The 23,295-nt window shown below is 40.2% G+C and overlaps 1 non-coding gene across 1 annotated transcript; it reads right to left on the bottom strand.

The window, feature by feature from the left end:
* Positions 1-13,683: 13,683 nt before the first annotated feature.
* LOC112700144 (small nucleolar RNA R71) lies at positions 13,684-13,791 on the bottom strand. Its single transcript, XR_003153062.1, has one exon. It is a non-coding gene; the product is annotated as a small nucleolar RNA R71 (small nucleolar RNA).
* Between the last annotated feature and the right edge of the window lie 9,504 nt (positions 13,792-23,295).

Raw genomic sequence — 23,295 nt, 5'->3', positions numbered from 1 at the left:
TTTGTGGTCACGCATCGCTCTTCTCATCTTCTACAATTCTATCTAAGTTTTGGGTGAGTATTCCATTCATCTTTGTCCAGTTTTTGAAATTCCCCACTGTTACACATTTTTGGGTAGTTAGTGTTGAAATCTTGTGATTTTGGGTGTTTAGGGATACTCCAACATGGATTCCAAGTGGGTTCTATCCCTAATTCATATGGGTTGAGGTAAGAAGTGCTCAAACTCTTGTGATTTGCCATTTTTATGAGCCCTAGGTTGATGTATGTATGTGAAAATGGTTATGTTAGTGTATTTGGTGATTTTGATGCACAATTGGGAGGTTGGTGTTACTTGTGGAGCTTTGGTGAGGCTTGGAGCTAAGGGTTGGTGGAGAATTCCATAGAAGAGGCTCAATTGGTTTGGCTACAAGAGGTACGGTTTAAGTTTCATTTAAGTACTGATGAGCGGATAATTTATACGCTTTTTGGCACTGTTTTTAATATGTTTTTAGTACATTTTAGTTAGTTTTTATTATATTTTTTATTAGTTTTTATTTAAAATTCACTTTTCTGGACTTTACTATGAGTTTGTCTGTTTTTCTGTAATTTCAGGTATTTTCTGGCTGAAATTGAGAGACACGAGCAAAAATCTGATTCAGAGGCTGAAAAGGGCTGCAGATGCTGTTGGATTCTGACCTCCCTGCACTCAAAGTGGATTTTCTAGAGCTGCAAAAGCCCAATTGGCGCGCTCTCAATTGTGTTGGAAAGTAGATATTCAGGACTTTCCAGCAATATATAATAGTCCATACTTTGCTCGAGATTTGATGGCCTAAATAGGCATTCCAAGTCAGCTTCAGAATTCCCAGCGTTAAACGCCCAAACTGGCACAAGAACTGGCGTTTAACTCCAAGAAAAGTCTCTACACATGGAAGCTTCAATGCTCAGCCCAAGCATACATCAAGTGGACCCCGGAAGTGGATTTTTACGTTATTTACTCATTCTTGTAAACCCTAGGTCACTAGTTCATTATAAATAGGACTTTTTGCTATTGTATCTTCATCTCATGACACATTACACGTTTCATATTGTATCTTTTACGGCATGAGTCTCTAAACCCCATGGTTGATGGATTAATGCAATTACAACTATTTTTCAATCAATCACGCTTGCTTCTATTCTAAGATACCACTTGTTCTTCAACCTGATGAATGTGATGATCCGTGACACTCATCACCACTCTCACCTATGAACGTGTGTCTGACAACCACCTCTGTTCTACCTTCGTTTGAGTGTGTATCTCTTGGATTCCTTAAGCAGAATCTTCGTGGTATAAGCTAGAACCCATTGGTGGCCATTCTTCAGAATCCGGAAAGTCTAAACCTTGTCTGTCGTATTCCGAGTAGGATTCGAGGATTGAATGACTATGACGAGCTTCAAACTCGCGAGTGTTGGGCGTTAGTGACAGACGCAAAAGAATCACTGAATTCTATTCCGACATGATCGAGAACTGACAAATGATTAGCCGTGCGGTGACAGCGTGCGTTGAACATTTTCACTGAGAGGATGGGAGGTAGCCATTGACAACGGTGAAACCCAACATACAGCTTGCCATGGAAGGAGCCTTGCGTGCATGAAGAAGAAGACAGTAGGAAAGTAGAGATTCAGAAGATATAGCATCTCCAAAACCTCAACCTGTTCTCCATTACTGCAAAACAAGTATTTATTTCATGTTCTTTTACTTTTTACAATTAAATCTGAGAATTATTGATATCCTGACTAAGAGTTACAAGATAACCATAGCTTGCTTCAAGCCGACAATCTCCGTGGGATCGACCCTTACTCACGTAAGGTATTACTTGGACGACCCAGTGCACTTGCTAGTTAGTTGTGCGGAATTACAAAAGTGTGATTGTGATTTCGTGCACCAAGTTTTTGGCGCCGTTACCGGGGATTGTTCGAGTTTGGACAATTAACGGTTTATTTTGTTACTTAGATTAGGAATATTTTATTTTTGTGGTTTAGAGTCTTTTATTTGAGTTTAGTTTTATATTTCTAAGTTTGGTGTCTTCTTTGTGTTTTCCTTTAAATTTTCGAAATTTTGTGTTTGATTTTCTAAAAATTTTAAGTTTGGTGTCTTTTGTGCTTTTGTTTACTTAAAAATTTTTTAAAAAAAATTATAATAATAAAATAAAATAATATCCACATCATCTCCCGTTCTTCATCATGGACCTAAGTGGAATTGAGTAGTCCAGAAGAACTCTGGGGTCATATGCTAACCCCATTACAGCTGCATATGGGAGTAGCATCTGTATACCTCCCATTAAAGCAAGCAGCTTTAAGCTAAATCCTCAACTCATTATCATGGTGCAGCAAAATTGCCAGTATTCTGGTCTTTCACAGGAAGAACCTACTGAGTTGCTGGCACAGTTCTTACAAATTGCTGACACAGTACATGATAAAGAAGTGGATCAGGATGTCTACAGATTGTTACTATTTCCATTTGCTGTAAAAGATCAAGCTAAGAGGTGGTTGAATAACCAACCCACAGCAAGCATAAAAATATGGAGACAGTTATCAGACAGATTTCTGAATCAATTTTACACTCTAAAAAGGATGACACAGCTAAGGCTGGACACCCAAGGCTTTAAACAAGAGGATAATGAATCCCTTTATAATGCCTGGGAGAGGTATAGAGGGATGCTAAGGAAATGCCCCTCTGAAATATTTTCAGAGTGGGTACAGTTAGACATCTTCTACTATGGGCTCACAGAAAAAGCTCAGATGTCTTTAGACCACTCAGCTGGTGGATCTATACACATGAGGAAGATAATTGAAGAGGCTCAAGAGCTCATAGATACGGTTGCTAGAAATCAACATCTATACTCAAGCAGTGAGTCCTCTATGAAAGAAGAAGCTATGGCAGTAACTACTGATTTTTTAACTTAATCAACAATTACTCCTGATGACAAAACAATTAGCAGAGTTTAAAGAGATGCTCTAAAAAACTAAAAATGCTAACCAGGATATGGAAGCACAATTGAATCAGACAAGACAGCAGCTATCTAAACAGATAACAGAAGAATGCCAAGCTGTTAAATTAAGGAGTGAAAAGACATTGAATGTATCAACTCAAAGCAGCAGAAAGCCAATAAAGGAACAACTGACAGAGGACAACCAAACCACTGCCCAAAATCCCTCTGAGGACAGTAAGAGCCCAGAGAGGAATACTTCTGGTGTTCAAACGCCAGAAAAGGGGAAAAGTTGGCGTTAAACGCCCATTCCTTGCCCAGTTATGGCGTTCAAACACCAAAAAAGGGTGTAGGGAATAAACCTGCAGCAACTAAGGTTGAAGAATATAAAGCCAAGATACCTTATCCTCAGAAACTCTGCCAAGCGGAACAGGATAAACAATTTGCCCGCTTTGCAGACTATCTTAGGACTCTTGAAATAAAGATTCCGTTTGCAGAGGCACTTGAGAAAATACCCTCTTATGCTAAGTTCATGAAAGAGATCTTAAGTCATAAGAAGGATTGGAGAGAAACTGAAAAGGTGTTTCTCACTGAAGAATGCAGTGGAGTCATTCTGAAAAGCTTACCAGAGAAGCTTCAAGATCCAGGAAGCTTTATGATACCATGCACATTAGAAGGTGCTTGTACCAAGACAGCCCTATGTGACCTTGGAGCAAGTATCAACCTGATACCTGCAACCACTATCAGAAAGCTTGGGTTGACTGAAGAAGTCAAATCAACCCGGATATCTCTCCAACTTGCTGATGGCTCCATTAAATATCCATCAGGCATAATTGAAGACATGATTGTCAAGGTTGGGCTGTTTGCCTTTCCCACTGACTTTGTAGTGCTGGAAATGGAGGAGCACAAGAGTGCAACTCTCATCCTAGGAAGACCTTTCCTAGCAACTGGACGCACTCTTATGGATGTACAAAAAAGGGAAGTGACCCTGAGAGTCAATGAGGATGAGTTCAAGTTGAATGCTGTCAAAGCTATGCAGCATCCAAACACATCAAATGACTGCATGAGCGCTGATATTATTGACTCTATGGTGGAAGAGATCTATATGACTGAGAGTCTCGAATCAGAGTTAGAGGATATCTTTAAAGGTGTTCAGCCTGACCTGGAGGAACCAGAGGAAATAAAAGAACCTCTGAAAATTCCTCAGGAAGAGGATAAGCCTCCTAAACCCGAGCTCAAGCCACTACCACCATCCCTGAAGTATGAATTTCTGGGAGAAGGGGACACTTTTCCAGTGATCATAAGCTCTGCTTTAAATTCACAGGAAGAGGAAGCACTAATTCAAGTGCTAAGGACACACAAGACAGCTCTTGGATAGTCCATAAGTGATCTTAAGGGCATTAGCCCAGTAAGATGCATGCACAAGATCCTATTGGAGGATAATGCCAAGCCAGTGGTTCAACCACAAAGGCGGCTAAATCCAGCCATGAAGGAGGTGGTGCAGAAAAAGGTCACTAAGTTACTAGAGGCTGGGATTATTTATCCTATTTCTGATAGCCCCTGGATGAGCCCTGTTCAAGTTATCCCCAATACGGGAGGCATGACAGTGATTCATAATGAAAAGAATGAACTGGTTCCTACAAGAACAGTTACAGGGTGGTGTATGTGTATTGACTACAGAAGGCTCAATACAGCCACCAGAAAGGATCATTTTCCTTTACCATTCATAGACCAGATGCTAGAAAGACTAGCGGGTCATGATTATTACTACTTTTTGGATGGCTATTCAGGCTATAATCAAATTGCAGTGGACCCTCAAAATCAAGAGAAAACAACATTCACCTGTCCTTCTGGCGTATTTGCTTACAGAAGAATGCCTTTTGGTCTATGCAATGCACCTGCAACTTTTCAGAGGTGCATGCTATCCATCTTCTCTGATATGGTAGAGAAGTTCCTGGAAGTCTTTATGGATGACTTCTCAGTATTTGGAGACTCATTTAGCTCCTATCTTGATCATCTAGCACTTGTCCTGAAAAGGTGCCAAGAGACTAACCTGGTCTTAAACTGGGAGAAATGTCACTTTATGGTGACTGAAGGAATTGTCCTTGGGCACAAAATTTCAAGTAAGGGAATAGAGGTGGATCAAGCAAAGGTAGAAGTAATTGAAAAATTACCACCACCTGCCAATGTTAAGACAATCAGAAGCTTTCTGGGGCATGCAGGATTCTACAAAAGGTTTATAAAGGATTTTTCAAAAATTGTAAAACCTCTAAGCAACCTGCTAGCTGCTAACACACCATTTGTGTTTGACACAGAGTGTCTGCAGGCGTTTGAGACCCTGAAAGCCAAGCTGGTCACAGCACCAGTCATCTCTGCACCAGACTGGACATTACCATTCGAACTAATGTGTGATGCCAGTGACCATGCTATTGGTGCAGTGTTGGGACAGAGGCACAACAAGCTTCTCCACGTCATTTATTATGCTATCCGTGTTCTAAATAACGCACAGAAGAATTACACAACCACAGAAAAAGAGTTACTTGCAGTGGTTTATGCCATTGACAAGTTTAGATCCTATTTAGTAGGATCAAAAGTGATTGTGTACACTGACCATGCTGCTCTTAAATACTTACTCACAAAGCAGGATTCAAAACCCAGGCTCATAAGATGGGTGTTTCTTCTGCAACAGTTTTATACAGAAATAAAAGACAGAAAAGGGACAGAGAACCAGGTAGCTGATCACTTGTCCCGGATAGAACCAGTAGCTGAGGCGTCCCTCCCTTCTACTGAGATCTCTGAGACCTTTCCAGATGAGCAACTCTTTGCCATTCAGGAATCACCATGGTTTGCAGACATTGCAAACTATAAAGGTGTGAGGTTCATACCCCAAGAGTACAACAGGGTGCAAAGAAAAAAATTAATTTCAGATGCCAAGTACTACCTATAGAATGAGCCATATCTCTTTAAGAGATGTGCAGACGGAATGATCCGCAGATGTGTACCTAGAGAGGAAGCACAAAGGATCCTATGGCATTGCCATTGATCACAGTATGGGGGACATTTTGGAAGTGAGCAAACAGCCACTAAGGTCCTCCAATTTTGCTTCTACTGGCCTACTCTCTATAGGGATGCCCGAGAGTTTGTGCGTAACTGTGACAGTTGCCAAAGAGCTGGTAACTTGCCTCATGGTTACGCCATGCCTCAACAAGGGATCTTAGAGATTGAATTATTTGATGTATGGGGTATTGACTTCATGGGTCCCTTCCCACCAGCATACTCTAACACTTATATTCTGGTGGCAGTAGACTATGTATCTAAATGGGTAGAAGCAATTGCCACACCCAATAATGATACCAAGACCGTGCTGAAATTCCTCCAGAAACACATCTTCAACAGGTTTGGTGTTCCCAGAGTACTAATCAGTGATGGAGGCACTCATTTCTACAATAAACAGTTGTACTCTGCTATGGTTCGATATGGAATTAGCCACAAAGTAGCAACTCCGTATCATCCACAGACAAATGGGCAAGCTGAAGTCTCTAATAGAGAGCTAAAAAGAATCCTGGAATGAACTGTAATTGCCCGTAGAAAGGATTGGGCAAAAAGCTTGGATGATGCTCTATGGGCATACAAAACAGCATTCAAGACTCCTATAGGAACCTCTCCATACCAACTTGTGTATGGCAAGGCCTGTCATCTGCCCGTCGAACTGGAACATAAAGCCTACTGGGCAACCAGATTCCTAAACATGGATGCTAAGTTAGCTGGTGAAAAAAGATTGCTCCAGCTAAATGAGCTAGAGGAATTCAGACTCAGTGCCTTTGAAAATGTAAAAATTTATAAGGAAAAGGCAAAAAAGTGGCATGACAAGAAGTTGTCATCCAGAGTCTTTGAGCCAGGACAACAAGTTCTGCTCTTCAACTCTAGGCTCAGACTATTCCTAGGAAAACTAAAATCCCGATGGAGGGGCCCGTATGTGATTACAGGAGTGTCACCATATGGATATGTTGAGCTTCAGGATATTGATTCTGACAAAAAGTTCATTGTTAATGGACAGAGGATCAAACATTATCTTGAAAGCAATTTTGAGCAGGAATGCTCAAAACTGAGGCTTGAATGAGTCTCAGTAAAGGTCCAGCTAAAGACAATAAAGAAGCGCTTGCTGGGAGGCAACCCAGTCATTAGTACGTTATTTGTTTTACTTAATAAAAGTTTGATATATATTCTTCAAGGTTGATCATCAAAATTGAAGGAATTCACAGAGTTACAGAAGGATTCAGTGAAAAAAAGTAGAGAAAAGGAGCTTGCTGGAAATAAAACGCCAGTAAAGGGCACTCTGGGTGTTAAACGCCAGAATGGATACCATTCTGGGCGTTTAATGCCAGTAAAGGCACCATTTTGGGCGTTAAACGCCAGAATGGTGGCAAAACGCCCAGTGATAAAGGGGTTTCTGTCATTTAACGCCAACCAGGGTGCCTGGCTGGGCGTTAAACGCCCATAATGGCCACCAATTGGGCGTTAAACGCAGAATGGATACCATTCTGGGCGTTTAACGCCAGAAAGGCAGGGGAAGGAGATTTTGCTTTCCACTTCAAATTTTTTTCACACCTTCATGTTTTGACCCATAATTTTCTACATAAACATGTTACAAATTTTCATCATTCACCCTCAAATTTCAAAAATCCAATAATTTTCTAAATTATTTCTCAAATCTCTTTCAAATCCTTTCCAAATCTTCTTCAAAAACTCAAGTATTTTCTCAAATTCTTTCCATATCTTCTCAAATCTCTTTCAAAACTTTCGAAATCCCTCCCCCTCCCTTATAAATACACATTCGGCCATCCCCCTCTCTTCACCATTCGAATTTGCTTCTGCTCCTCTCTCTCCCCTTTCCTTTCTTTTGCTTAAGGGCAAGCAAACCTCTAAGTTTGGTGTGCTTTTCTGTGATCACTAAGCTAAGGCTCATCAAGACCATGGATCCCAAAGGAAAACAAACCAATTCAAGAGGCAAGAAAGAGAATACTCCAAAGAATCTTTCGAGTCAAGAGAGGTTCTTAACCAAAGAACATGCAGACCACTACCACAAAATAATGGGTCTAAGGTCAGTAATCCCAGAAGTTAAATTCGATCTGAAAGAAGACGAATATCTGGAGGTCCAAGAGCAAATTCGAAATAGAGGATGGGAAATTCTAGCCAATCCTGAGACAAAAGTTGGAAGAAACATGGTTCAGGAATTCTACTCAAATCTGTGGCTGACAGATAAGCAGAGAATGACTGGAACTGCTTTCCATACCTACAGAACCATGGTCAGATGGAGAACTATTTACTTCCATCTGGACAAAATAAGAGAGGTCTTCAAACTGCCTCAATTACAAGATGATCCTAAATCCTTTAATAGGAGAATGGTGAGAGCAGATAAGGGGTTGGATCAAGTTCTAGAGGATATATGCCTCCCTGGAACTAAGTGGATAACCAATTCAAAAGGTGTCCCAAACCAACTCAAAAGGGAATATCTCAAACCAGTTGTAAGAGGTTGGCTAGACTTCATTGGGCGTTCTATATTGCCCACTAGTAACCGTTTTGGGGTCACTGTCAAGAGAGCAGTGATGATTCATTGCATTATATTGGGAAAAGAAGTGGAGATTCATCATCTGATTGCTTGTGAGATTTACACAATTGCAAAAAAGAACTTCACTGAAGCCAAACTGGCTTACCCAAGCTTAATCTCTTTGCTATGTAAAGATGCTGGGGTGAGGATAGGAGTAGATGAATTCATCCCAATTGAATATCCAATCACCAAGAAGTCAATGGAAGGACAAATGCAAGATAACTCTATCAAAAGGAGGGCGCAGGATTTCCTCCCTGAACTTCCTGAATTTGACTACTGGGTCAGCCTAGAAGCATCTGTTTCCAAGCTGCAAGAAGCTATGTAACAAATTAAGGAAGAACAATAGAATCAAAACTGCATGCTTTGCAAATTGCTGAAGGAACAAGAGAAGCAGGGGCGTGAGCTACAGGAGCTGAAGCGCCAGAAACTCTCCCTTGAAGGGTCAAACACCCCACAAGTTGAGGGAGCATCCACTTCTCAAAATCAAGGTTGTTGAGTCCTAACTCTGTGATAACCTTTATCATTAGGAATCTATTTTAGAGTCATTTAAATTTCTGTTTTTAATTTTCTGTTTTCTATTACTATTGGTCTTATCTTATATTTATTTTTGAGTCTTGTTCTTATTCCATGATTAATAAAATTTAAAGTTCATGTCTTAAAGATATGAATGTCCTATGAATCCATCACCTCTCTTAAAGGAAAAATGCTTTAATCACGAAAGAACAAGAAGTACAGGATTTCGAATTCATCTTTGAAATTAGTTGAATTAGTTTGATGTAGTGACAATAATTTTTGTTTTCCAAATGAATGCTTGAACAGTGCATATGTCTTTTGAATTTATTGTTCAAAGAATGTTAAATTTGTTGGCTCTTGAAAGAACGATGGAAAAGGAGAAATATTATTGAGGATCTGAAAAATCATCAAATTGATTCTTGAAGCAAGAAAAAGCAGTAAACACAAAAAAAAGAAAAGCAAGCAGAAAAAGCCAATAGTCCTTAAAACCAAAAGGCAAGGACACTAAAAAGGATCCAAGGCTTTGAGCATCAGTGGATAGGAGGGCCTAAAGGAATTAAATCCTGGCCTAAGAGGCTAAACCAATCTGTCCCTAACCATGTGCTTGTGGCGTGAAGGTGTCAAGCGAAAAGCTTGAGACTGAGAGATTAAAGTCGTGATCCAGAGCAAAAAGAGTGTGCTTAAGAACCCTGGACACCTCTAATTGGGGACTCTAGGAAAGCTGAGTCACAATCTGAAAAGGTTCACCCAGTTATGTGCCTGTGGCATGTATGTATCCGGTGATAATACTGGAAAACAGAGTGCTTTGGGCCACGACCAAGGCTCATAAAGTAGCTGTGTTTAAGAATCAACGTACTTAACTAGGAGAATCAAGAACACTATCTGAATTCTGAGTTCCTATAGATGCTAATCATTCCAAACTTCAAAGGATAAAGTGAGATACCAAAACTGTTCAGAGGCAAAAAGCTACTAGTCCCACTCATCTAATTGGAGCTAAGTTTCATTGATATTTTGGAGTCTATAGTATGTTCTCTTCTGTTTATCCTATTTTATTTTCAGTTGCTTGGGGACAAGCAACAATTTAAGTTTGGTGTTGTGATGAGTGGATAATTTATACGCTTTTTGGCACTATTTTTAGTATGTTTTTAGTACATTTTAGTTAGTTTTTATTATATTTTTATTAGTTTTTATTTAAAATTCACTTTTCTGGACTTTACTATGAGTTTGTGTGTTTTTCTATGATTTCAGGTATTTTCTGGCTGAAATTGAGAGACCTGAGCAAAAATCTAATTCAGAGGCTGAAAAAGGACTGCAGATGCTGTTGGATTCTGACCTCCCTGCACTCGAAGTAGATTTTCTAGAGCTAAAGAAGTCCAATTGGCGCGGTCTCAATTGCGTTGGAAATTAGACATCCTGGGCTTTCCAGCAATATATAATAGTTCACACTTTACCCGAGATTTGATGGCCCAAACTGGCGTTCCAAATCAGCTCAAGACTGTCCGGCGTTTAACGCCGGAACTGGCACAGAAGTGGGAGTAAAACGTCCAAACTGGCACAAAAGCTGGTGTTTAACTCCAAGAAAAGTCTCTACACATGAAAGCTTCAATGCTCAGCCTAAGCACACACCAAGTGGGCCCGGAAGTGGATTTTTACGTCATTTACTCATTTTTGTAAATCCTAAGCTACCAGTTCTCTATAAATAGGACATTTTGCTATTGTATTTTCATCGGGGTAGCTATCTTCGAGTAGTCTTATTCTATCTTAGATCATGGGGCTGGCCTCACGGCCATGCCTAGACCTTTTTCTTATGTATTTTCAACGGTGGAGTTTCTACACGCTATAGATTAAGGTGTGGAGCTCTGCTGTACCTCGAGTATTAATGCAATTACTATTGTTCTTCTATTCAATTCAGCCTATTCTTGTTCTAAGATATCATTTGTTCCTCAACTTGATGAATGTGATGATCCGTGACACTCATCATCATTCTCACCTATGAACGTGTGCCTGACAACCACCTCCGTTCTACCTTAGATTGAGTGGATATCTCTTGGATTCCTTAATCAGAATCTTCGTGGTAGAAGCTAGAATTGATGGCGGCATTCTTGAGAATCCGGAAAGTCTAAACCTTGTCTGTGGTATTCTGAGTAGGATTCAAGGATCGAATGACTGTGACGAGCTTCAAACTCGCGATTGTGGGGCGTTAGTGACAGACACAAAAGAATCACTGAATTCTATTCCGACATGATCAAAAATCGACAGATGAATAGTCGTGCTGTGACAGAGCGCGTTGAACATTTTCACTGAAAGGACGGGATTGTAGCCATTGACAATGGTGATGCCCAACATACAGCTTGCCATGGAAAGGAGTAAGAAGGATTGGATGAAGACAGTAGGAAAGCAGAGAGACAGAAGGGACAAAGCATCTCCATACGCTTATCTGAAATTCTCACCAATGAATTACATAAGTATCTCTATCTTTACTTCATATTTTATTATTCCTCCATAACCATTTGAATCCGCCTGACTGAGATTTACAAGATGACCATAGCTTGCTTCATACCAACAATCTCCGTGGGATCGACCCTTACTCGCGTAAGGTTTATTACTTGGACGACCCAGTACACTTGCTGGTTAGTTGTGCGAAGTTGTGATAAAGAGTTGAGATTGCAATTGAGCGTACCATGTTGATGGCGCCATTGATGATCACAATTTTGTGTACCAAGTTTTTGGCGCCGTTGCCGGGGATTGTTCGAGTTTGGACAACTGACAGTTCATATTGTTGCTTAGATTAGGTATTGTTCTTCAGAATTTTTAAGAATGAATTCTAGAGTTTCAAGGTGATGTTCTTATCATCACAAAAGCTGATTGATTCTTATCAATTTAGCTGTTGAATGTAATGTCCTGCTAAAGCTTGGCTAGCCATGTCTAATTTCTTTAGACTAAAGCTTTAGACTAACATTGCATGATTCCTAGAAATTCTTATTAAGAATTTTGATACCCTTATTTTCTTTTCCACTCAATTTTCGAAAAATCCAAAAAAATTATAAAATCTTAAAATAAAAAATATTTTTATGTTTCTTGTTTGAGTCTAGTGTCTAATTTTAAGTTTGGTGTCTTGCATGCATTGTTTATTTGATTTTAGTTGCATTTTGATTATTCCTCATCATTAAAAATTCAAAAAAATTCTTAATTTATGTCTTTTCAAGTCAATAATACAGAGAATTGAAGATTCAGAACATGCAGCAGAGGAATTACACAGAAAAAGCTGGGCGTTCAAAACACCCGGTGAAGAAGGAAAACTGACGTTTAAACGCCAGCTAGGGTACTTGGCTGGGCGTTTAACGCCCAAAAGGGTAGCATTTTGGGCGTTAAACGCCAGAATGGATACCATTCTGGGCGTTTAACGCCAGGATGGCACAAGAGGGAAGATTTTGTTTTTAATTCAAATTTTTTTCAAGTTTCCATAAATTTTTAAAATCAAATCTTTTCCAAATCATATCTTTTCAATCATATATTTTCAAAATCAATTTCTTTCATTTTTCAAAAATACTTGCTAACAATTAATGATTTGATTCAACATTTCAAGTATGTTGCCTTTTCTGTTGAGAAAGGTTTAATGTCTGAATCATATCTTTTAAATTTCTTGTTAGCCAAGTCATTAATTTTAAAAATCAAATCTTTTTAAATTGTTTTTCAATCATATCTTTTTAATCACATCTTTTTCAAAATAGTTTTCAATCATATCTTTTTTATTTTTAATTTCAAAATCTTTTTCAAAATCACTTTGTTTCTTTCCCAACTTTAATTTTCGAAAATCATTCATCAAATTTTCAAAATTTCTTTTAATTATTTTAAAATCTTTTACTTTAATTTCAAAAATTCTTCCCCTCTTCTCACATCCTTCTATTTATGGACTAACACTCCTTCTCAATACACAATTTGAACTCTATCCCTCCTGATAAGTTCGAATTCACCTACCTCCTCCTTCTATTCTTCTTTTCCTCTGACACCTCAAGGAATCTCTATCCTGTGACATAGAGGATTCTATATTTTCTTGTTCTCTTCTCTTTCATATGAGCAGGAGCAAAGACAAAAGCATTCTTGTTGAGGCTGACCCTGAACCTGAAGGACCTTGAAGTGAAAGCTAAGAGAAGCTAAAGCACTACTCTCTGTAGAGGACCTAACAGAAATCTTCAAACAAGAAGAAGACATGGCAGCCGAAAACAACAACAATGCCAACAATGCAAGGAAGGTGCTTGGTGACTTTACTGCACCTACTCCCGACTTCTGTGGGAGAAGCATCTCTATCCCTGCCATTGGAGCAAACAACTTTGAGCTTAAGCCTCAATTAGTTTCTCTAATGCAACAGAATTGTAAGTTCCATGGACTTCCATTGGAAGATCCTCATCAGATTTTAGCTAAATTCTTGCAAATTTGTGACACTGTCAAGACCAATGGGGTTAACCTTAAGGTCTACAGACTTATGCTATTCCCTTTTGCTGTAAGAGACAGAGCTAGGATATGGTTGGACTCACAACCTAAAGAAAGCCTGAACTCTTGGGAAAAGCTAGTCAATGCCTTCTTGGCAAAGTTCTTTCCACCTCAAAAATTGAGTAAGCTTAGAGTGGAAGTCCAAACCTTCAGACAGAAGGAAGGTGAATCCCTCTATGAAGCTTGGGAAAGATACAAACAATTGATCAGAAAGTGTCCTTCTGACATGCTTTCTGAATGGAGCATCATAGGTATCTTCTATGATGGTCTGTATGAACTGTCCAAGATGTCATTGAATAGCTCTGCTGGAGGATCTCTTCATCTGAAGAAGACGCCTGCAGAAGCTCAAGAACTCATTGAAATGGTTGCAAATAACCAATTTATGTACACTTCTGAAAGGAATCCTGTGAACAATGGGACGAATCAGAAGAAAGGAGTTCTTGAGATTGATACTCTAAATGCCATATTGGCTCAGAACAAAATATTGACTCAGCAAGTCAATATGATTTCTCAAAGTCTGTCTGGAATGCAAGCTGCACCAGGCAGTACTAAGGACGCTTCTTCTGAAGAAGAAGCTTATGATCCTGAGAACCCATCAATGGAAGAGGTGAATTACATGAGAGAACCCTATCGAAACACCTATAATCCTTCATGGAGAAATCATCCAAATCTCTCATGGAAGGATCAACAGAGACCTCAACAAGGTTTCAACAACAATAATGGTAGAAGAAACAGGTTTAGCAATGGCAAGCCTTTTCCATCATCTTCTCAGCAACAAACAGAGAATTCTAAGCAGAGCCACTCTGACTTAGCAACCATGGTCTCTGATCTAATCAAAACCACTCAAAGTTTCATGACTGAAACAAGGTCCTTCATTAGAAACTTGGAGGCACAAGTGGGTCAGCTGAGTAAGAAAGTTACTGAACTCCCTCCTAGCACTCTCCCAAGCAATACAGAAGAGAATCCAAAAGGAGAGTGTAAGGCCATCAACATGGCCGAATTTGGAGATGAGAAAGAGCCAGTGATCGCCACTGAGGAAGACCTCAATGGACATCCACTGGCCTCTAATGAGTTCCCTAATGAGGAACTATGGGAATCTGAGGCTCACACTGAGACCATAGAGATTCCATTAGATTTACTTCTGCCATTCATGAGCTCTGATAAGTATTTTTCCTCTGAAGAGGATGAAGATGTCACTGAAGAGCAAGTTGCCAAGTACCTTAGAGCAATCATGAAGCTAAATGACAAGTTATTTGGTAATAAGACTTGGGAGGATGAACCCCCTTTGCTCACCAAAGAACTGGATGACTTGACTAGGCAGAGATTACCTCAAAAAAGACAGGATCCTGGGAAGTTCTCGATACCTTGTACCATAGGCACCATGACCTTTAAGAAGGCTCTATGTGACCTAGGGTTAAGCATAAACCTCATGCCTCTCTCTGTAATGGAGAAGCTAGGGATCTTTGAGGTACAAGCTGCAAGAATCTCACTAGAGATGGCAGACAATTCAAGAAAGTAAGCTTATGGACTTGTAGAGGATGTTCTGGTAAAGATTGAAGACCATTACATCCCTGCTGATTTCATAGTCCTAGAGACTGGGAAGTGCATGGATGAATCCATCATCCTTGGCAGACCCTTCCTAGCCATAGCAAAGGCTGTGATTGATGTTGACAGAGGAGAATTGATCATTCAAGTGAATGAAGAATCCTTTGTGTTTAAGGCTCAAGGATATCCCTCTGTAACCATGTAGAGGAAGCATGATGAGCTTCTCTCAAAACAGAGTCAAACAGAGCCCCCACAGTCAAACTCTAAGTTTGGTGTTGGGAGGCCAAAACCAAATTCTAAGTTTGGTGTTGAACCCCCACATTCAAACCCTAAGTTTGGTGTTGGGAGGTTCCAACATTGCTCTGAGTATTTGTGAGGCTCCATGAGAGCCCACTGTCAAGCTACTGACATTAAAGAAGCACATATTGGGAGGCAACCCAATGTTATATTTATCTATTTTCCTTTTGTTATTTATGTTTTCTGTAGGTTGATGATCATGTGAAGTCACAAAATCAATTGAAAAAGCAAAAACAGAAAGAAAAACAGCCCACCCTGGAGGAAAACTTGCTGGCATTTAAACGCCAGCGAAGACAGCAAAATGGGCGTTTAACGCCCAGTCTGGCACCATTCTGGGCGTTTAACGCCAGAAAGGGGCACCAGACTGACGTTTAACGCCAGGAATGGGCGAAAAGCTGGCGTTAAACGCCAAAAAAGGGCAGCAGTCCGGTGTTTAACTCCAGGATTGGCAGAAGGGGCGTTTTTGCACGCCACTTGGTGCAGGGATGAGTTATCCTTGACACCTCAGGATCTGTGGACCCCACAGGATCCCCACCTACCCCACCACTCTCTCTCTTCTTCACCCATTCACCAATCACCTCAATACCTCTTCCCAAAAAAAAACCCCTCACCTATCAAATTTAAACCACTTTCCCTCCTAAACCCACCCATAATGGCCGAACCCTACCCCTCTCCCCACCCCTATATAAACCCATCTTCACCTCCTCATTTTCACACAACCTAAACACTACTTCTCCCCCTAGCCGAAACACAAAGCCCCCTCCATCTTCTCTATTTCTTCTTCTTATTCTACTCTCTTCTTTCTTCTTTTGCTCGAGGACGAGCAAACCTTCTAAGTTTGGAGTGGTAAAAGCGTTACTTTTTGTTTTTTCATAACCATTTATGGCACCTAAGGCTGAAGAAACCTCTAGAAAGAGGAAAGGGAAGGCAAAAGCTTCCACCTCCGAGTCATGGGAGATGGAAAGATTCATCTCAAGGGTGCATCAAGACCACTTCTATGAAGTTGTGGCCATGAAGAAGGTGATCCCCGAGGTCCCTTTCAAACTCAAAAAGAGTGAATATCCGGAGATCCGACATGAGATCCAAAGAAGAGGTTGGGAAGTTCTTACCAACCCCATTCAACAAGTCAGAATCTTAATGGTTTAAGAGTTTTATGCCAATGCATGGATCACCAAGAACCATGATCAAAGTGTGAACCCGGACCCAAAGAATTGGCTTACAATGGTTCGGGGGAATTGCTTGAATTTTAGTCCGGAAAATGTAAGGTTGGCATTCAACTTGCCCATGATGCAAGAAGATCAACACTCCTACACTAGAAGGGTCAACTTTGATCAAAGGTTGGACCAAGTCCTCATAGACATTTGTGAAGAGGGCGCTCAATGGAAGAGAGATTTAAGAGGAAAGCCGGTTCAACTGAGAAGGCATGACATCAAGCCCGTGGCTAGGGGATGGTTGGAGTTTATCCAACGCTCAATCATTCCCACTAGCAACCGGTCTGAAGTTACTATAGACCGGGCTATCATGATTCATAGCATCATGATTAGAGAGAAAGTAGAAGTTCATGAGATTATATCCCAAGAACTTTATAAGGTGGCAGACAAGTCCTCTACCTTGGCAAGGTTAGCCTTCCCTCATCTCATTTGTCACCTCTGTAATTCAGTTGGAATTAACATAGAGGGAGACATCCTCATTGATGAGCACAAGCCCATCACTAAGAAGAGGATGGAGTAAACAAGAGACCCCACTCATGGACATGAGGAGATTCCTCATCATGAAATCCCTGAGATGCCTCAAGGGATGCACTTTCCTCCACAAAACTATTGGGAGCAAATCAACACCTCCCTAGGAGAATTGAGTTCCAACATGGGACAACTAAGAGTGGAGCACCAAGAACATTCCATCATCCTCCATGAAATTAGAGAAGATCAAAGAATCATGAGAGAGGAGCAACAAAGGCAAGGAAGAGACATTGAGGAGCTCAAGAACTCCATAAGATCTTCAAGAGGAAGAACAAGCCGCCATCACTAAGGTGGACCCATTCTTTAATCTCCTTGTTCTTTATTTTCCTGTTTTTCGAATTTTTATGCTTATGTTTATCTATTTTTGTGTCTTATTACATGATCATTAGTGTCTTAGTGTCTGTGCCTTAAAGTTATGAATGTCCTATGAATCCATCACTTTCTTAAATGAAAAATGTTCTTAATTGAAAAAGAGAAGAATTGCATGAATTTCAAATTTTATAACAGATTAATTATTTTGATGTGGTGGCAATACTTTTGACTTCTGAATGCATGCTTGAACAGTGCATATGTCTTTTGAATTTGTTGTTCATAAATTGGCTCTTGAAAGAATGATGAAAAAGGAGACATGTTACTGAGGATCTGAAAAATCATAAAAATGATTCTTGAAGCAAGAAAAAGCAGTGAATTCAAAAAAAAAGAAAAAAAAGAGCAAGCAGAAAAAGCCAATAGCCCTTTAAACCAAAAGGCAAGGGTAAAAATAAAAAGGATCCAAGGCTTTGAGCATCAGTGGAAAGGAGGGCACACAGGAATAATATCCTGGCCTAAGCGGCTAAACCAAGCTGTCCCTAACCATGTGCTTGTGGCGTGAAGGTGTCGAGTGAAAACTTGAGACTGAGTGGTTAAAGTCGTGATCCAAAGCAAAAAGAGTGTGCTTAAGAACCCTGGACACCTCTAATTGGGGACTCTAGCAAAGCTGAGTCACAATCTGGAATGAATGTATCCGGTGGTAATACTGGAAAACAGAGTGCTTTAGGCCACGGCCAAGACTCATAAAGTAGCTGTGTTCAAGAATCATCATACTTAACTAGGAGAATCAATAACACTATCCGGATTCTGAGTTCCTATAGAAGCCAATCATTCTGAACTTCAAAGGATAAAGTGAGATGCCAAAACTGTTCAGAGGCAAAAAGCTAAAAGCCCCGCTCATCTAATTAATACTGATCTTCATTGATGTTTTTGGAATTCATTGTATATTCTCTTCTTTTTATCCTATTGATTTTTAGTTGCTTGGGGACAAGTAACAATTTAAGTTTGGTGTTGTGATGAGCGGATAATTTATACGCTTTTTGGCATTGTTTTTAGTATGTTTTTAGTATGTTTTAATTAGTTTTTATTATATTTTTATTAGTTTTTATTTAAAATTCACTTTTTTGTACTTTACTATGATTTTGTGTGTTTTTCTGTGATTTCAGGTATTTTCTGGCTGAAATTGAGGGACCTGAGCAAAAATCTGATTCAGAGGCTGAAAAAGGACTGCAGATGCTGTTGGATTCTGACCTTCTTGCACTCGAAGTGGATTTTCGGAAGCTACAGAAGCCCAATTGGCGCGCTCTCAATTGCGTTGGAAATTAGACATCCTGGGCTTTCCAGCAATATATAATAGTTCATACTTTGCCCAAGATTTGATGGCCCAAACCGGCATTCCAAATCAGCTCAAGACTGTCCAGCGTTTAACGCCGGAACTGGCACAGAAGTGGGAGTAAAACGTCCAAACTGGCACAAAAGCTGGTGTTTAACTCCAAGAAAAGTCTCTACACATGAAAGCTTCAATGCTCAGCCCAAGCACACACCAAGTGGGCTCGGAAGTGGATTTTTACGTCATTTACTCATTTTTGTAAATCCTAAACTACCAGTTCTCTATAAATAGGACCTTTTGCTATTGTATTTTCATCGGGGTAGCTATCTTCGAGTAGTCTTATGCTATCTTAGATCATGGGGCTAGCCTCACGGCCATGCCTAGACCTTGTTCTTATGTATTTTCAACGGTGGAGTTTCTACACACCATGGATTAAGGTGTGGAGCTCTGCTATACCTCGAGTATTAATGCAATTACTATTGTTCTTCTATTCAATTCAGCCTATTCTTGTTCTAAGATATCACTTGTTCCTCAACTTGATGAATGTGATGATCCGTGACACTCATCATCATTCTCACCTATGAATGTGTGCCTGACAACCACCTCCGTTCTACCTTAGATTGAGTGGATATCTCTTGGATTCCTTAATCAGAATCTTCGTAGTAGAAGCTAGAATTGATGGCGGCATTCTTGAGAATCCAGAAGGTCTAAACCTTGTCTGTGGTATTCTGAGTAGGATTCAAGGATCGAATGACTGTGACGAGCTTCAAACTCGCGATTGTGGGGCGTTAGTGACAGACGCAAAAGAATCACTGGATTCTATTCCGACATGATCGAGAACCGACAGATGAATAGCCGACAGATGAACCGACATGATCGTTGGATGAGTAAGAAGGATTGTAGCCATTGACAACAGTGATGCCCAACATACAGCTTGCCATGGAAAGGAGTAAGAAGGATTGGATAAAGACAGTAGGAAAGCAGAAAGACAGAAGGGACAAAGCATCTTCATACGCTTATCTGAAATTCTCACCAATGAATTACATAAGTATCCCTATCTTTACTTCATATTTTATTATTCCTCCATAACCATTTGAATCCGCCTGACTGAGATTTACAAGATGACCAATGCTTGCTTCATACCAACAATCTCCGTGGGATCGACCCTTACTCGCATAAGGTTTATTACATGGACGACTCAGTACACTTACTGGTTAGTTGTGCGAAGTTGTGATAAAGAGTTGAGATTGCAATTGAGCATACCATGTTGATGGCACCATTGATGATCACAATTTCGTGCACCATACACTGACCATGCTGCTCTTAAATACTTACTCACAAAGCAGGATTCAAAACCATGGCTCATAAGATGGGTGTTGCTTCTGCAAGAGTTTGATATAGAAATAAGAGACAGAAAAGGGACAGAGAACCAGGTAGCTGATCACTTGTCCCGGATAGAACCAGTAGCTGGGGCGTCCCTCCCCTCCACTGAGATCTCTGAGACCTTTCCAGATGAGCAACTCTTTGCCATTCAGGAAGCACAATGGTTTGCAGACATTGCAAACTATAAAGCTGTGAGGTTCATACCCCAGGAGTACAGCATGGTGCAAAGAAAAAAATTAATTTCAGATGCCAAGTACTACCTATGGGATGAGCCATATCTCTTTAAGAGATGTGCAGACGGAATGATCCGCAGATGTGTACCTAGAGAGGAAGCACAAAGGATCCTATGGCATTGCCATGGATCACAGTATGGGGGACATTTCAGAAGTGAGCGAACAGCCACTAAGGTCCTCCAATGTGGCTTCTACTGGCCTACTCTCTATAGGGATGCCCGAGAGTTTGTGCGTAACTGTGACAGTTGCCAAAGAGCTGGTAACTTGCCTCATGGTTATGCCATGCCTCAACAAGGGATCTTAGAGATTGAATTGTTTGATATATGGGGTATTGACTTCATGGGTCCCTTCCCTCCATCATACTCTAACACTTATATTCTGGTGGCAGTAGACTATGTATCTAAATGGGTAGAAGCAATTGCCACCACCAATAATGATACTAAGACCGTGTTGAAATTCCTCTAGAAATACATCTTCAGCAAGTTTTTGGTATTCCCAGAGTACTAATCAGTGATAGGGGCCTTCATTTCTGCAATAAACATCTGTACTCTGCTATGGTCCGATATGGAATTAGCCACAAAGTAGCAACTCCGTATCATCCACAGACAAATGGGCAAGCTGAAGTCTCTAATAGAGAGCTAAAAAGAATCCTGGAACGGACTGTAATTGCCCGTAGAAAGGATTGGGCAAAGAGCTTGGATGATGCTCTGTGGGCATACAGAACAGCATTCAAGACTCCTATAGGAACCTCTCCATACCAACTTGTGTATGTGATGAGCGGATAATTTATACGCTTTTTGACATTGTTTTTATATAGTTTTTAGTAAGTTTAAGCTACTTTTAGGGATATTTTCATTAGTTTTTATGTTAAATTCACATTTCTGGACTTTACTATGAGTTTGTATATTTTTCTGTGATTTCAGGTAAATTCTGACTGAAATTGAGGGATTTGAGCAAAACTCTGAAGAAGGCTGACAAAAGAACTGCTGATGCTGTTGGAATCTGACCTCCCTGCACTCGAAATAGATTTTCTGGAGCTACAGAACTCCAATTGGCGCGCTCTCAACGGCGTTGGAAAGTAGACATCCAGGGCTTTCCAGCAATATTAATAGTCCATACTTTATTCGAAGAATGACGATGTAACTTGGCGTTGAACGCCAAGTACACGCTGCTGTCTGGAGTTAAACGCCAGAAAAACGTCATTATCCGGAGTTGAACGCCCAAAACACGTCATAACTCAGAGTTCAACTCCAAGAGATGCCTCAGCTCGTGGATTAATCAAGCTCAGCCCAAGCATACACCAAGTGGGCCCCGGAAGTGAATTTATGCATCAATTACTTACTCATGTAAACCCTAGTAGCTAGTCTAGTATATATAGAACATTTATCTATTGTATTAGACATCTTTGGTCTCAGTTTTGTTTTATTCTTCATCTTAGGAGATCATTGATCACGTTAGGGGGCTGGCCATTCGGCCATGCCTGAACCTCTTTTACTTATGTATTTTCAACGGTGGAGTTTCTGCACACCATAGATTAAGGGTGTGGAGCTCTGCTGTACCTCAAGTATTAATGAAATTCTATTTCTTTTATTCAAATCTCTCTTATTCTTATTCCAAGATATTCATTCGTACCCAAGAACATGATGAATGTAATGAGTTAGATTACCCTCATTATTATTCTCACTTATGAACGTACGTGATTGACAACCACTTCCGTTCTACATGCAACAGAGCTTGAATGCGTATCTCTTAGATTCCCCAACAGAATCTTCGTGGTATAAGCTAGATAGATGGCGGCATTTATGAGGATCCGGAAAGTCTCACCTTGTCTGTGGTATTCCGAGTAGGATCCTGGGAATCCGGAAAGTCTAACATTGTCTGTGGTATTCCGAGTAGGATTCCGGTAATGAATGACTGTGACGTGCTTCAAACTTGTAACCTGCTGGGCGTTAGTGACAGACGCAAAAGAATCAAGGGATTCTATTCCAGTAGGAGCGGGAACCAACCGGTGATTAGCCGTACTGTGACAGAGTGCGTGAGCATTAGTTTTCACTGCGAGGATGGGATGTAGCCATCAGCCATGGGTGATGCCTCCAGACGATTAGCCGTGCGACTGACAACCGCATAGGATCATTTTCCCGAGAGGATGAAAGTAGCCACAGTTGATGGTGAACCCCTATACAAAGCTTGCCATGGAAAGGAGTAAGAAGGATTGAGTAGAAGCAGTAGGAGAGCAGGCGTCCTTGGGCTCTACAGCATCTCCATCCGCTTATCTGAAATTCCCACCAATGAATCTGCATAAGTATTCTATCCCTTTTATTATTCCTTTTTATTATTTATTCCAATAATCACAATTCCCCTTTTTTCTGCCTAACTAAAATTTGCAAGGTGACCATAGCTTGCTTCATACCAACAATCTCTGTGGGATCGACCCTTACTCACGTAAGGTTTATTACTTGGACGACCCAGTACACTTGCTGGTTAGTTGAACGGAGTTGTGTCCACTCGTGCCAATTTCTAAAATCCAATTACAATGAATATGATCACAATTTCGTCCACCAAGTTTTTGGCACCGTTGCCGGGGATTGTTCGAGTATGGACAACTGACGGTTCATCTTGTTGCTCAGATTAGGTAATTTTCTTTTCAAAAATCTTTTTCAAAAATTTTCTTTTATTTTTCATTTTTACAAACTATATTTTCGAAAAAATTAATAAAAATACAAAAAAATTAGAAAATCATAAAAATCAAAAATATTTTGTGTTTCTTGTTTGAGTCTTGTGTTAATTTTTAAGTTTGGTGTCAATTGCATGCTTTTAAAATTTTTCTTGTAATTTTCAAAAATCTCATGCATTCCTAGTGTTCTTCATGATCTTCAAGTTGTTCTTGACAAGTCTTCTTG

Source organism: Arachis hypogaea, chromosome 6, assembly GCF_003086295.3.
Source record: "Arachis hypogaea cultivar Tifrunner chromosome 6, arahy.Tifrunner.gnm2.J5K5, whole genome shotgun sequence".
Classification (NCBI taxonomy): Eukaryota; Viridiplantae; Streptophyta; class Magnoliopsida; order Fabales; family Fabaceae; genus Arachis; species Arachis hypogaea.
This window is presented reverse-complemented; position numbering and strand designations above follow the sequence as displayed.